This window comes from Lepisma saccharinum, chromosome 4 (genome assembly GCF_977018435.1).
Source record: "Lepisma saccharinum chromosome 4, izLepSacc3.1, whole genome shotgun sequence".
Taxonomy (NCBI): Eukaryota; Metazoa; Arthropoda; class Insecta; order Zygentoma; family Lepismatidae; genus Lepisma; species Lepisma saccharinum.
This window is the reverse complement of record NC_139232.1, coordinates 27,337,952-27,355,394: the sequence shown is the minus strand read 5'-3', so window position 1 is coordinate 27,355,394 and position 17,443 is coordinate 27,337,952. Positions and strand designations below refer to the sequence as shown.

The 17,443-nt window shown below is 39.8% G+C and overlaps 1 protein-coding gene across 4 annotated transcripts in view; it reads right to left on the bottom strand.

Annotated features, from left to right (window-relative positions):
* The window catches only part of LOC145987117 (4-trimethylaminobutyraldehyde dehydrogenase-like), a 229,321-nt gene that overhangs the window by 72,295 nt on the left and 139,583 nt on the right, over nucleotides 1-17,443 (bottom strand). The gene's annotated exons all lie outside the window — the stretch shown is intronic.

Here is a 17,443-nt window from a genome sequence, read left to right as displayed (position 1 = left end):
AAAATGATATTTTTGAGGAATTCATGGGCTTTTATTAGGGGTGTGCGGGACGGGATCGGGACAGGAAATGTTCGAAATTTCCGGAAGCTCTGAAAATCTCGAATTCTACACGTCATTTTCACTTTAAGTGATTTGTGGATTAAATACTAACAATTTACGATAAGTTCCAGAAATTGACAATGCAGAAAACGTCGAGAAATAACGACATTTTAAAATGAGCATACGGTATTTCCCGACTGCCGGGATCGGGACGAGAAATTTTTTACCTGGTCCCGGTCCCGACTTTTCGGAATCCCGCACACCCCTAGCTTTTACGAGATTCCGAACGCTCAGGCCAAAACTTAAAAAAGGGAGAAAGTGAGTCATTCATTAATTTTTTTCAGTGATCAGAGCCCCTGCGTATAACTGAGAATTACTTTCAAATCAGATTTACATAACACGCCATTATTAAAATAAGTGCATATATTTTGAGTTACAACATACAGTATAATACAGGTCATTTCTGTCATAAAGTGCTAAATTAACGAATTTAAAAGTTAACAGTTTGATTCTTAAGTACATTACATTTGCCACTTTAATAGTTTTATGTCGATTAGCGTCCACTTCCCGTATACAACTTACTTTCTGGTCAAGCATGTAACTTTTCCTCTCTCATGAATTTAATCATATCATCATTCATATTCATTGTTGCAATTAGCCAAAAGTGACAATAAGACGGTGTTAAATAACAAAAATCAAATAAAATCAAAAGGAAAATAGATTAAAGAGAATTATGTAATATTTCAGGAAACATATAAGCAGCATGACTTTTTCTTTGCCAAAGAGGGAGGCGAGGTGTACTGGACCCTGTGCTCTTTTAGTTATAACTACAACCCCCCCCCCCCCCCCCCCCCGTATGCATTCATGGATGTCCTGATTTTCTGTTCAGAAAACCTGGTCAACCTAGTGTACGTACAAAATAAAATTGGTATCTTGTTCTGAACAACTGCGTCAAATCTCCTCTGATTTCATGCCGTGTGCCGCCTCTGTTTGTTGTCTTCTCTGTGACACCGCCGCGCCGCACTCCCCTTTCTCGCAATTCCAGACCGACCGCCGCCATATCCACCTATCCTGTTGCGTATTTGTGTTTTTGTGTGACATTGTTGTAGCTTGGTTACGTACAAATCAACTGTATTTTATGTTATAGGTTGATTGATTGATTGATTTGTTGTTTAAAGTCCACTTTATGCACAGTAAGGCTAATCGGGACTGGACCTACAGTTTAAAGTGGATGTTATAGGTATAACACAGAATTACCTATAAATGCATTACATACAAGTAAAGGTTAATTAACACGTTTTAAAATTATATTTTCCCGAGACCTACAGTAATTGACGTATAAAACCGAATTACGCAGAACTGAGTTACGTATGAAGGAATGTGGATCGTGACGCTACGTTCAGATTGGGTTCGATTGTTGGGCAGAGTAAAACACCCAAACAAACAGGCTGATGTAGAATAGGATATCATATTGTAACAACTTGATAATTCACAGTTAATTCAAATCACCAAATTTCGTACTTGTAACTAATAGTTTCGAAAATATCGCAACACCAAATATACCATGTGATATCGGTTTGGTGTTTGATTTCTTTTTTACTTAAACCTATCCAATCATTAATTTTACCTTTACACCAAGCACCATTAAAGTGTTTATCGAACCTATTGGTAAACAGCTAATAAACACAAGAAACCAACCAACACAATAAACAGCGTCTAAAATAGAGGAGTAGCATAACCAAAATCTCTCTCTTTTCTGTCCGGTTTAATTGATTGATTTGGTGTTTTAAGTCCACTTTATGCACAGTAAGGATAATCGGGACTGAACCTACAGTTTAAAGTGGGATCCGAACCACTGTGTGCCTTCACCGGGTATCGAACCCGGAACCCCTTGATTATAAGGCGACGACGTTTCTGTCCGGTTTATTATACTAGGGTATAATAATCGGAGGTTGAAATATTCAGCTAATGAAGATTTTTCTTCTAATCTGGTAATTCGCTTTCTACTTTTCTAGTGATTAACATTTTATGTTGCAGTTGCAGGTGCATAAAAATACATGCTTGGTTGAAAATATATTTTAACGCCAAAAAGAAAACTTGTGAACTATCGGTCATTCTTAACGCGTCCTCAGGGCCTCCCCGATGGTGCATTGGTAGCGTCGTCGCCTTGTAATCAAGGGGTTCGGGATTCAATACCCGGTGGAGGCACATAGTCGTTCGGATTCCACTTTAAACTGTAGGTCCAGTCCCGATTAGCCTTACTGTGCATAAAGTGGACTTAAAACACCAAATTAACCAACCAACGATTTGTGAAAGTTTTGATGAATTTACTTACTTTTATAGCTCGTAATGCAAGATAGTACAGTTATTCAAAATTTTCTTGTGAAGTAATACATTTCAAGCCCGATGAGACGCGGCAAGAAATTTAATAAAATTCCAGATTGTTTCTTGCAGACAACAGGAGCCTACTAGGCGTATGTCCACAATTTAGATGCGAAGAAAATCGTAAACATCAAGAAGTTTTAACTTGCATTTTGCTATTTATGGTCAAAATTATATGTATACTCGTTAATTGCGGCGATGAGGATGAACTATTAAATATGTGATAAAAGAAACACAATCTAAAGGCAGCCACACCCTGACCAAGATGAATATCATGACTCATTGAATTTGCTGTCAGAATTAATAGGTCACTCCACTAGACACTAAATAACAAATGGGGAAGTGAGTTACATTTTCCTTCAAAATTCTTTTACTTTAAACAAGAAGAGTAAAGTTATATACACCTGTTTCTTCAATCTATTAATATTTCCAATATCAATTTTCAGAATTTTATGGAGTTGATTGTATCAATATATATTTCAATGCATAATAATTAGGATTATTAAAGTATAATGAAAGCATTCATTATAATTGAATTGAATTGTTGTTTTAAGTCGACTTTATGCACAGAAAGACTAATCGGGACTGGAACTACATTTTAAAGTGGAATCCGAACAACTATGTGTTTCCACAGGGTATCGAACCCTGGACCAGCGATTACAAGGTGACCACGCTGCCACTGCACCATCAGGGAGGCCCACACAGACCTATTATAAGTCTTGAAGTAAAAATCATATGTTGCAACAAAAGGAAAAAAGTTAATGACGAACTATGCATGCAAAAACAATAGTAATTTCTCATACGCACATTCTTCGTTTGGCAACTTCACTCATTGCCATACCATTTCTTCCCTCTAATCTCTTCAACGCTGTCACTTACATTGTACTTAATTCCTAGCCATACAAGCGATTTCAGGATTATTTTGTTTCTGCACAGCAACAAGGGAAGAGGGCCTTGGGGAATACTGCACACACTCAAAAGGCCAAAACATAGATATCAACTGAGCAGACGGTCCCACGAATCACAACTATTGCCACTTTCAGGTGAATGTGGAGGAGGGGATAAAAATTATATACGTATACATACGTATATAAACACAACTGTTTATTATTATTATTTTATTTATTTGCTTACTTAAACGTCCTCGTTGTCTCCAACGGAGAGAAAACCACAATCGTAAATCTTGGTGCGTTGCCAGAATTAATTATATACAGAGCATTCCCTTACATTCGCTACGAGACTCGGCGGCAAGCGGCCCGGTAGCAGCGCTTGTCTTTCCCTGTGAACGGGGTCCGCGACAGTCGCTCGAGTCGGCTATTAAAATTACAGTTTTCATATTGTGTACTAACCTTGACTACAGAAGGTGTTGAAAATGATGTCCCTCTGCTACAACACATTCCTGGCATCTCCGAAAGAAATTGGCATTTACACGTGCAAGTTCGTTTATAACGATAAAATCTTGCTAATTAGCAGGTAAATCAATTAATCATCGTAATAAGCAATAATATGCATTGGATTGTTGCTGTTCACCGGGACTTGGACGGCAGAGTGCGAAGGACTAGCCTGTTTCCCGAGAGAAGAGGTCGAGCCTCGGGTAAAGAAATATAAAAATACAACTTTGTTACCAATGGTCAGATTCAACTGAAATTAAATACAGCCCAGCAGCAGATTATCATCGACGAAATCCCCAAAGCAGAATGTGATAGGAGATAAATTAAGCCCGATATTAAAGGTTAAACAGCTAGACTGGATAACAATAGCTACAGACTCCCTGGCACTGTCTTCGGAACGAACGTGCCGGTTACAATAGGCCCGATCTTTGGCTAACCTCTACTCGAGGTGCTGCTCGAGAAGGGTCAAAGAACTCCAAATATACGGGCGAAGATAGCAGGACAAGAGCCTACGATTTGATGACAATTTAGCAACGCTTGGACAGAGAGGGTACCGTAACAGACATTTTGAATAACAGATAAATAGACGCGCAGAGAAGGGAAACCACCAGTTTTACTCAGATTTTTCTTCGACGTGTTATCATCGTCAATCTCTCGCGAACCACCCGCGTAAAGTATCCGCTTTGTGTGTCGCTCCGTTCCGTGTTGTGTTATTTCGCACGTGTCAGTGTACTATCAATATGGAGTAGAGACAGAGAAAGGCCCTGCTGGGGGGCGTCCGACCCAGTTGCCACCTTGAAGATGCGGAGATCCTATCTTATCGCCCGGAAGCCATCTATTGACCACGCCGCAAACATCCACGACTTCACCACGAGGACTTCAGTCAGAGCCGACAAAGGTAAGCCGGAATGGACGTGAAAATGGATAAGCTTCGTTCGCCCCGTCGTGACATCCAATGAACTCGCTAATTACGTAATCATTACCAAGACATTGCTTATTACGGTGATTAAATTGCATCAACTATCATTTTAACATGTAAAACCGTACAGCGTTCAATTATCCATACATCCAAAGTATTTAACATTCAGATTGTACGACGCTATAAATTGTCAATATAATTATATATCAGTGATCCTTGTTAACCTCAAAATTAACAATATATAGATTAACATTCATTCAACAACAACAACTTAAAAGGAGTAGTGTTGTCGTACAGGTAAAGCTCCGACCGGAACATGTTTTTTTCCGTAAATGCAAAAGTAAAATGTCAAATTAAGAACAGTTTAAATTAATGTAGCTAACTGTAAACATGCCGCCGAACTATTATTGTATTAATTACTAATGTATTTTGGATTGCCGAGAAATGAATGCGAGAGTGAAAGTATGAGTGAAAGGGGCAATGATGTAATGTTTATGCATGTGCTCTTTTATAGAAATTACAGTATATATATAGAACTAACCCTGTAGTGTGATTCGTTCTACCCTATGTAATCTCTTGGGCTCCAACTGATGGCACTTACCCTGGGACAAAAGGTAAATAGGTTGTTAATGATTGCCTTTTGTTTATCCGTTTAATTGTTTTTGGTGGGTTTGACATTACCAATGTAATGTAGATCCAGACTGACGTCAGGCACGTTAAATAAGTAGCCGTAGCCGAGGCGTACAGTTAAAAGATGGCGCCCGAACATTGTGACATGTAGGTTCGATGTGTAATTCCGAACAATGTGACATGTAGGTTCGACGAGTAATCCCGAACATTTTGACATGTAGGTTCGACGAGTAATCCCGAACATGGTGACATGTAGGTTCGACGAGTAATCCCGAACATGGTGACATGTAGGTTCGACGAGTAATCCCGAACAAAGCGACAAGTAGGTTCGATGAGTAATTCCGAACATGGTGACATGTAGATTCGACGAGTAAGCCCGAACATTCGACGTGTAGGTCCGAGTAGGCCCGAATATGCGATAATTAGGCCCGAGTAGGCCCGAAGTTTAAATAAGTGTCGATAGTTGGAAGGAAGTTATTAATAGTCGCAAAAATGAGTTTATTGTGCCATAATTATTCAGTTATAGAGCTATGTGCCTACATGCCTTCGACAGGAACCAAGAGATTGATAGAGGTAGAAAATCAAATATTAATCACTTATTGCAGTTAAAAAAATACCACGCAGGACACCTAGAGTATGAAGCGTTTAGTTCTTTGTGTTGCTATAATCAGTAATTTTCTAGTTTAGAGTATTTAAGTGTATTTACGCATAGTTAGCATGTGAATTGAGTATTTAATTGTTTGTGCAATATATATAGTGGGCGTGAAGTAACAATGGTTAAAGTAATTTACATAGCGAGAGATTTTGGATTTTTATGCGGCGATAAGGATAAAGCATCGATCAAGGATGGTAAGGGGGAAGACGCAAAACCCCGTAGGGTCTATTTATGAAAAGGAAAAGAGAAATTTATATCTCGCTGCGAGAACGCATCGAATCCAAGGAAGAAGAGAGAGAGAATAACGACCGAGGAGAAGGGTGATGGAGAGAATAACTCGACAAAGGAAGAAGATTGAAGAAATGGACAATCCAAAGGAAGGAGAGGAAGTGACGTTACTGGAAGGCGACCAGGGAGGAGAAAGCAACCGTGCTCCGGAGAATACCGTTATCCCTGAAAGTGAGCAGCCAACGGCAGTGTTACCAACCCAAGGCACCATGGATGTTCAAGCGATAATGGCGCTCTTCACTACGATGATGAAGCAACAAGAAGAAGAGAAAGAACGTCGAAAAGAGGAGAAAGAAAGGAAGAGAAAATTGGAAGAAGAAGAGAAAGAGGAGAAGAGAAAGAGGAGAAGAGAAAATTGGAAGAACAAGAGAAAGAACGTCGAAAAGAGGAGAAAGAAAGGAAGAGGAAATTGGAAGAAGAAGAGAAAGAACGTCGAAAAGAGGAGAAAGAAAGGAAGAGAAAATTGGAAGAAGAAGAGAAAGAGGAGAAGAGAAAATTGGAAGAACAAGAGAAAAAACGTCGAAAAGAGGAGAAAGAAAGGAAGAGGAAATTGGAAGAAGAAGAGAAGGAAAGGCGAAAAGAATTGCGAAGAAGAGAGAAAAAACAACAACACCGAGAGATGATGGATCAGTTTCTACAAGCATTAAAAAAGAATGATGAGAAAATAGAAAAGGCCCAAGAAGAGTGTGTTGAAAGACATCGTGATAACTCGAAAGACATTGAGAACCTGGATAAAACAGTGGAAACTGAAGACAGGCAGATCCATGAACACCTGGCACACCTGGGAGAGAAGATAGAAGAAAAGAAGAATGACGTGGAGAAGAGAATGGAAGAGGAATTCCGAATAGTTGACCGTCGACTTTCAGCGGATTCCAGAATGGTGGAAGAAAGATTTGGCCAAATCCAGGAAACGATGACGAATATGGGGGAAAGAGTAGAGGAGAATAACACTACAGCAGAGGGCCGAATGGAACGAATTGAAAGAAGAGTGGACGACAATCAAACTGCGACAGCGAATCAACTCCAGCAATTAGAAGATACGTTTAATGGCAGACAATCCACGCTATCAAATCAAGTACAAAGGATGGAGAGAGCGACTTTAGATCGGCGACAAGATGTGGACCGGCTACAGTTAGACGCCCGGGGAGAATGCCTACTCACACCACCTGACAGATTACGTCACGAAGAGGAGACACGAAGGGGGGCGTGCCCAGAAAACAACCTTTTCGGGTCGGCCCAGCAAGCATCAACCAGCCGTGACGTTAGCCAGCGGGAAAACAGCTGTATAAGGATACCGGCCGAGCAACTCAGTGTTTCCAACTCGGGAAATTCGCAACGCGGGATTTTTTCGAAAGTCGGTCTGGAGAATTTCGAGACTTTCGATCCAGACAAAAAAGAAACTAGAGTAAGGAAACAAAAGACAAGAAGAAACCAGAAACAAAGCAGAATCGGAGAAGAAATAAAGGAAAGCTATCTAGTATTTGTAAAAAGCCACCACTTAAGCTCACAAATCAACAAGAAGATAAGCAAGTTTTTTCATCTTTATGAAGGACCATTCCTTTGCGAAGAAGAAATTAGTAATAATATTTTAAAATTAAGAAACTGTAAACAAGGAAAGGAAATTACCCCACAGCACATAGATAACCTCAAAAAATGGAACTGTTCTCAAGAAAAGAGGGAGATGTGGCTTCAACAACTAGAAAAAACCTAGAGTATTGAACATCGAAAGAGCCTTTAAACTTGTAAATTATTCCTCATACTCGTGTAAATAAGTTAACACAATTATGATATTATTATTATTATTAATATTCTGAGAACTTATATATATATATATATATATATATATATATATATATATATATATATATATATATATATACATATCAATATCTGAGTATATATCATGTTATGTTAATGCCAACATTAATAACGTATTATTTATATTCTTATTACCCATAATAGATATTATTTAGTAAAGAAACATGTATTTTAAAAGGTTTGAATTGATGATAAGAAATATTTTATGTAGTAAGTCAATAATTTTGAACTATATCTCAGAGTGAATTTTCATCATAACTTAGAGTGTGAATGTAGTAAGTTTACATATGTATATGCATACATAATAGGATAATTCTCATAAGTGTTAGCAAGGTGTTTGTTTAAATGAGCAATGTTACAGAGTCAAGAACTGCAAATGAATGTTGAGTAATCCTGCAATTTTATGTTTGGTTAATATTAAATGTAATGATGTAAAATTAATTGAAAAGTGCAATTTAGTCTATAGAGAAAGAGACAACTATATATTCCAGGGTTCGAGTCCCTATTCGAGCGCCTATGTGTAATAATTAGGCAAGATTTAACGTTAATTATTAATTGTGTTTTGATGAATTTCTCCTTCGCGTATAGTCTTAAGCTCAGAAAAAATTCATGTGTAAGGAGAGGGGAATGTTATAACGATAAAATCTTGCTAATTAGCAGGTAAATCAATTAATCATCGTAATAAGCAATAATATGCATTGGATTGTTGCTGTTCACCGGGACTTGGACGGCAGAGTGCGAAGGACTAGCCTGTTTCCCGAGAGAAGAGGTCGAGCCTCGGGTAAAGAAATATAAAAATACAACTTTGTTACCAATGGTCAGATTCAACTGAAATTAAATACAGCCCAGCAGCAGATTATCATCGACAAAATCCCCAAAGCAGAATGTGATAGGAGATAAATTAAGCCCGATATTAAAGGTTAAACAGCTAGACTGGATAACAATAGCTACAGACTCCCTGGCACTGTCTTCGGAACGAACGTGCCGGTTACAATAGGCCCGATCTTTGGCTAACCTCTACTCGAGGTGCTGCTCGAGAAGGGTCAAAGAACTCCAAATATACGGGCGAAGATAGCAGGACAAGAGCCTACGATTTGATGACAATTTAGCAACGCTTGGACAGAGAGGGTACCGTAACAGACATTTTGAATAACAGATAAATAGACGCGCAGAGAAGGGAAACCACCAGTTTTACTCAGATTTTTCTTCGACGTGTTATCATCGTCAATCTCTCGCGAACCACCCGCGTAAAGTATCCGCTTTGTGTGTCGCTCCGTTCCGTGTTGTGTTATTTCGCACGTGTCAGTGTACTATCAATATGGAGTAGAGACAGAGAAAGGCCCTGCTGGGGGGCGTCCGACCCAGTTGCCACCTTGAAGATGCGGAGATCCTATCTTATCGCCCGGAAGCCATCTATTGACCACGCCGCAAACATCCACGACTTCACCACGAGGACTTCAGTCAGAGCCGACAAAGGTAAGCCGGAATGGACGTGAAAATGGATAAGCTTCGTTCGCCCCGTCGTGACATCCAATGAACTCGCTAATTACGTAATCATTACCAAGACATTGCTTATTACGGTGATTAAATTGCATCAACTATCATTTTAACATGTAAAACCGTACAGCGTTCAATTATCCATACATCCAAAGTATTTAACATTCAGATTGTACGACGCTATAAATTGTCAATATAATTATATATCAGTGATCCTTGTTAACCTCAAAATTAACAATATATAGATTAACATTCATTCAACAACAACAACTTAAAAGGAGTAGTGTTGTCGTACAGGTAAAGCTCCGACCGGAACATGTTTTTTTCCGTAAATGCAAAAGTAAAATGTCAAATTAAGAACAGTTTAAATTAATGTAGCTAACTGTAAACATGCCGCCGAACTATTATTGTATTAATTACTAATGTATTTTGGATTGCCGAGAAATGAATGCGAGAGTGAAAGTATGAGTGAAAGGGGCAATGATGTAATGTTTATGCATGTGCTCTTTTATAGAAATTACAGTATATATATAGAACTAACCCTGTAGTGTGATTCGTTCTACCCTATGTAATCTCTTGGGCTCCAACTGATGGCACTTACCCTGGGACAAAAGGTAAATAGGTTGTTAATGATTGCCTTTTGTTTATCCGTTTAATTGTTTTTGGTGGGTTTGACATTACCAATGTAATGTAGATCCAGACTGACGTCAGGCACGTTAAATAAGTAGCCGTAGCCGAGGCGTACAGTTAAACGTTTACTACTGTAATTCTCCCGATTTCTCGTACAATACTCTCTTTTAACTCACGGATGGTGTGCGGATTGTCTTTGTATACTTTATTTTTTAGATTTCCCAATTTTTCTTTCCACTTTTATTCAGAACTGACACTGTTACTCTAATCTTTTTTACGAGGCTTAATATAGTGGTCCTATGTGGAACGGGAACACCAGGAAATTTCGTTGCAAAACGTCGTTGCACTTCTCCACAATTCCTCTTTCCGAAGTAACACTCGACAACGTAAATTCTTTGTGCAATGTAAATTTTGTTGTGCCATATTAAGCCACAATCTTCAACACACGGACACGACACAACACAACTTCCGAGGGAGGATTATACTGGCGTCAGTCTGCAACGTCAACAGAAAGGGAAGGAGAGCGAAGGCAGGCAGAGCGAAAAAAACAGACTGTAGCGTGCGACTGTCGCGGACCCGTTCACTGGGAAAGACAAGCGCTGACGCCGGGCCGCTTGCCGCCAAGTCTCGTAGCGAATGTCGGGGAATGAATGCTCTGTAGAAGTGCTGAGATGGTGTGGAATGAATTAAGGGGCGCGGTGTTGAAAATAAAGAAAACACGAAACATGCATGAATGTTTTAGCCACTAATTGAAATTCCAATAATATGCCAATGAAAGTGGATAAAACTAGCGAAAGGTGTCCCGGGTTCGATACCCGATGGAGGCACACAGTGGTTTGGATCCCACTTTAAACTATAGGTCCAGACTTACTGTGCATAAAGCGGACTTTAAAACTCCAACTGCTTCACTCTTGCTCGGTTTTAGTACAAGACATGTTTAGAAATTTGATTGATTGAGTTGGTGTTTAAGTACACTTTGTGCACAGGAAGGCTAACCGTGACTGGACCTACAGTTTAAAGTGGGATCCGAACCACTATATGCCTCCACCGGGAATCTAACCCGGAACCCCTTGATTACAAGGCGACGATGTTACTACTGCGCCATCGGAGAGGCCAAAAATTTGAAAAGAACAGCTTGTTGAAGGGAGGCCAATGACACATGAAAAATTGGAATATTTTTTCCAAGGAAAGGCAAGCAAGGTATTTTCCCACGGGATGGGAGGGAATATGTTTCAGAAAATTGATAAGACACATTTGACTTTTAAGCCCATAAAAAAATTGAAAATTAAGAATTATATTTACAACCTTTCTACCTGCATATTTAAATTTGATCACGATCGGACGATTTTTTAAATTTTTTTTGATTTCTTGTTTGGAAAAGCAGTTTTTTTATTCTCAAGACGACTAAGAATCGGTTACTATAGCTTAACACAGAATTGAAACAGTCAAATTTTGATGTAACTCGTTTTTATTTAGGTCTACTGATTAATTTTTAATTGGAGTCCAAAACTCGAGTATACATAGCTTTTGATCCGATAGTAGGCAGACAACAAAAACGGTGTATCAACAATGCAAAGGATAACACAAAGCACCTGACACTGAGCTATAGGCATTTATCGACACACACAGACTACTTGAAACATAAGAAGAAACCATTCTTAACAACAATGTTGACGAAAGAAAGACAATGGCGGCTGCCTTTATAAACTGCAGACAGTACAGGAAAGAAATCGGCGATCAGTGTTTGCCTGTTGTAAACAATAACAGCGGTCTCACTTTAGAACGTAACATTCGGCGCTGAATATGACATGAGACAGCATGGCACTCTAAGAGTTGTTGTTGTTGAGTTGGTGTTTTAAGTCCACTTTATGCATAGTAACGCTAATCGGGACTGGACCTACAGTTTAAAGTGGGATCCGAAGCACTATGTGCCTCCACCGGGTATGGCACTCTATAAGAGTTGGTGTTATTGGTTGAAAAATGGGTGAGGAAGAAAATTAAAGGGTGCGCAAACACTTCTTCGCACCTACCCCTTGGCACTGACAAAGAAAGGGTAGTTCAGAATTGCCAAGCGTCTGGTCTGAACGTCTGACCACTCTCCCCCCACTTAAACAGGACAGGGAGGGGGGAGGCGGGCGGCGTTTTCCTTTGGTTCGTTTTTTTCAAGGGTAGCAAAATACTCATTGCAGTTCATTCCATCAATACTTGCGTCAGTAACATCTCTACATCAAAGGACAATTTGATCAAATCTCATACTCTATTAATTAAAGTAGTTAATATTATTATTATTAATATTAATATACATATTCAAACTTGCAAGCAAAAACGTAATTTCAATCAAGTTCAACGTAAGATTCTTTTTAAGTACACTTTATTCCTAGAAAGAGTAATCGGGATTGAACCTACAGTTTAAAGTGGGATCGGAACCACAAAGTGCCTCAACCGGGTAACGAAGTCTGGACCTCTTGATTATAACGGTCAAATATTGAGTGACAAGTAATTAATCTAATTGCCCGTTAGTAGGAATTAATTGCAATTGGTAATATTAATATCCGTCGCGAATACAGGTGTCTAGCGAACTGCCTTAGCCAACACTAGCTTGCTCAACCACCGTTTTTCGCCCGAATTCGGATTTACATGCATTCTTATGGGAATAACAAGAAAAATGCAACTTCTAAACCAATGGACCGAATTTGATGAGATTTCAACCAGCGGAAGACCACATCATGAAATTACTGATTCCAAGATTTGAGCCTAATCAGAACAGAACTACGGGAGTTATGAATTATTAAAGATTCATCGCTGAATTGAAAGGGAGAAGCTACCCTACTGAGATGCCTTTGCTTTTCGTGACTGACTACAATGGAGGAAGAGTTAGCCTAATCTCTGCGCGAGGGGCTGCTACCAAAGGTTAAGGACCGGAGTGAGCATTGACCAGGATAGGAGGACAACGGTCAAAGCACCAGAAACAATAAACAAGCACCTGATCATAGAGGGTAGCGCGTCACTACGTTCAAATCTGGAATAAAAGGGATGATTTGAAACAGTTTTACACAGTTTGCCTACAATCGCCACCGGAGTGTGAGCTACGCGCGACCGAGCTGCGAGTTGCAAGCAGACTCGAGGTCTGGATTGGTTTTTCCTCGAGTGAGTGTTTCAGAGCCATGGAGTAGAGCAGAATAGAACCAGGGGGTCGTTCTTCCCTTGCCGTCAACGCATCCGTGCACATACGTGTGGTTATGTGAGAATAACGCCAGACACGTCCACCCGTGTCAATCGTCCGAAACAACGTCCAAAGTAGTGAAAGTTAATAACATTTGATATCCATGTGAAACCGCGAATGGCTCATCGCGTATGTTCGTCTCATCGCCCAAGTCACGTATCTGTACTTACGAGTGACCGCGAAGAACTGACCTATTATTGCGCAAGTTGTCGTATGGAGTCGACAGTGAACGAGTGAAGCCAGGATCCGATGAGGCCAGATGGAGCCGCCGACTGATCCACTTTCGCCAACCAGGATAACCGCGAGGTGCAACGATGGAGCGTGGGGAGGCCTTCCAAAACTGTAGGACCACTTTCACCCAACCCAGGTCAGAGGGAATGCAGCGAAGGTAAGATCCAACCATGTGCGTGTGTGAGAAAGATGACGACTATCTACCGCGAATCTGCGTAAATCAAATCATTGCTTAACTTAAATCAGTGCTATGGCATCCCTAGGCATCGGTATTCCGGCGGAAGTAATCAATGTTAAAGATGAGAGTTTATGTTAACAGCAAACAATAGTTTATTGAATATATTTATACCTTCAGAAAAGATAGAAGGGGTTCGCACAAGGAACAATTATTCACTTTATGCTTAAAATCCTAAACGATAAATTGTAAAAGGCAATGTAGCCAGACATAACAAGAGTATGGTCAAAGTAGTAATTAATCTAACCTTTGTAATTGTCATATTGTCGCCATATGCCATGGAATGAGAGTATGAATGTGAGATCGAGTGAAAGAGGGCAAGATGTACTGTGTTTTTATCTGTGCTTTAATATATGTGTATATTCAGAAACACCGTAGTATTATGTAACGTCATTTCAGGTATTTAAAATCAAATCCTCCTAGGTTTATTCTCGGTAACTCCGACTGTTAGGCACTTATCCTGACCGTATTATATTTCATGTAATGTTTAATTCGCCCAGCAGGTGAGGCGAGAGATTCTTCGTTGTTGCGTTGCTAAGCTCAGCTCAGTTGAGTTAGTTGAGTTAATTAGTTATTTATTAAATTAGCAGCCCGTGACATGATAACACTACGTTCTGGAGAGAGAGATTCTAAAATGGCAAACTTAGGATTCTCAATGGGTTAACACTTGTTTTGTAACTGTGAATAGTACAGAGTATACAGAATATGAGACTCGCCTTGTAAACTGGCGATATGCAGTGGAGGTGCACTATACACTGGTTCGAATATTATATTATATAATATGTAATATATTATATATTACATCTTATATATTATATGAATAACTTACTTTCTGTCCTCCAAAATCTGGGGGAGAAGTTAGTTCAGTGTAATACGACGCCAGGGTTTCCGGGTTTGAATCCCAGCCTGGGCATGAGTGTCCCTTTCTAAATTTCTTCTAATCACCACACATCCGCACCGTCGCGGTTAAATAAAATGGCAGAAAAGCGCCTCCTAATAAAATTATTGAACACTGTGAAAAAGTAATTCACGGACTGTAACTTCTTTCTTAAAATCTGTCAGCCATAATTCTGTTTAATTACGTTGATTATAAGAATAATTTTAAAAATATATTTTTTAGAAATATATTTTTTTTAAATTTATAAAGTGCTTATTTTTATTACAAAGCGAAATGAAATAGAATGTTTATGGATGAATGAGGAAAGAATCTGATTCCAATATTTCAACTGATTTTACAGTCGAATAATCATTACTGACTGAGGGAGCGTAGGGCGGCAGTTGTCCCTCACTTTTAGCCACTTTTGCTCCGCCACTACGCTAAAGCTTATCTATAAAGGAAAAGTAAAGTTCCTTTGCCCAATCCAGTTTTGGAACCCAATCGCCGCCAGTGTCGACAGCACGCCTTGCAACACACACCACCATCCTGAGCCCAAAGGAAATTTTCCTACCTGGCCACCTTTAGTTGTCTTTGTTAGCCTGTGAAGTGGAAATGGAGACTTGCTACTCCTTGCCGCAGGCCTGTCTCTCATCCCTCCCTCATATATATGCCAGTGGGCGATGCACTGACCATACGTAGGGGACGATTCGTTGCTGCCACTCGAGAAGAGGGAAAACATGTGCCATATACTAAGTTAAATACAATTGAGTCGCCGTAGTTTTCTGGTTTTCGATATCATAGTCTGCTCCAATTGTTCTCACGGTGCCACTGGCGTAAGCAGGATTTTTGTTCTGGAGGGCCTGAAATTGTAAAGGTGTATAGTATATAGCTTTGTTCTAGAATTGTGGGATACCGAATAAAATATATAGGCTATCGTATATTTTCAGCTTTTCACTATTAAAACTGTACTCGAAGACAGATATGGTTATCGGGTGTCATTTTAACTTTAAGGGAGGTTTGCGTTTACATCTTTCCTTTCTGTGAGTTCTTACAAATTTTCTTTTAACATTTGGATTTTCTTAAAATTTCTGGAGGGCAGTAGTAGCCCCATCAGCGTCCCCTGCGTACGCCAGTGCAAGGTGCTATGCCCCATAGGAAATCGAAACCTTTATTGCTCGCACAAAATCATGCGTGTCGTGTCGTTTCAGTGTGAAATCCCCATGTAACGTGCTTCTTGAAAACAAAAATTTTGAACTGAAGCGACACAAGCTGCATTTGTAGCTTGGACTGGACTATGTTCTCAATACGGTGCATCGTGTCACCTGTTTCTGTTGTTCCCGCATACGCAATGAATCTTTTGCATTAGATTGAAGGGTCTCGTGTCGCTTGTCGCTTGGGTGTGAAATCACCATGTCGCTCGGGCCGTGCATCAAATTGACTTGGTCTGTTCACTTGTGCGCGGTGTATGTGTTGCTTTAGTGAGCTTTTGCATGTCGCTCGAACTGGGCTCTTCTCTCATTGAGATATTTCACATTGAAGAGACATGTGGTGCTTGAGAATCTCACCAGTCGAACTCAGTCTTCTGGGGCTACCGGTAAGGTGTGAAACGTTGATATTGATTGACTAGTTCCGAAGCGACATGTGTTGTGTGTCGCTTTGGTCTGAAATCAGCTTGGCATCTCCGTGTTGCTTGTCGCCTGTAACTTTCAGACCGAAACGTCAAGTAACACGTGGATTTCACTCCAAACAGCAAGTGCAAATGACATATGTCGATTGGAAACGCGTCAATCCGCAGCAACGTTTCATAACGTAGCGACAGGCATAATAGGTCTCAGAAACTTGCGTTGGATTGGTGAAATCCTCAAGCAACACGTGTCGCCTGTAAGTTCGGTGTGAATTCTACCTTACTTTAGAGACATGTATTACGAAAAATATTGAAATGTTAGTGAAGAACCTATTCTTATTAATGTTTAACTACGTATTTTACCATTTTTGAACATATGCATCTGCATTCTAGTGACGAAAGAAACATTTTAAGGGTGGAAGGTATTTCGGGAAGGAGATTGAAGTCGTACTCTTAAATACGCCACTGTCACCACAGAGGAGGAGCAAATTTTTAACGAGTGGAGTAGACGGAGAAAACGAATAGTTAGACCACAATTAAGAACGTAAATATGTATGTTGTTTTTGTACTATATTGTCCTGTATCTGGCTTTTGTGCTTTAGTTAGATTAAGCGCAATCATTTCCAGTATTCTAGCATAGGAACTCTGGTTGAATATTTTGTTAATTAATACAAGAAGAAATCCTACTAGTTTGCTTTCTTGATGAGGAAATACACAAGCATTTCCTACAATATTCTTTGCTCTCTCACACGCGCCCTCCGGCAGATTGCTACAATTCTTCCTTGATATATATCTTTTCCGAGAAATACGAGACATAATTGCCCAAGCTCAAACCGTTATATTAAATACGGCTACTATCACACAACGAACCCTCTCAGAACGCAATCGTGAAGCGCCGTTAACATTTCCCATGTAGGCAATGATGTAGCAACGCTGCATTATCCAGCGTTGCAACTTATGCACCACTGCGAACAATGCAACCTTCAGAGCCGTCAGTGAAAAAT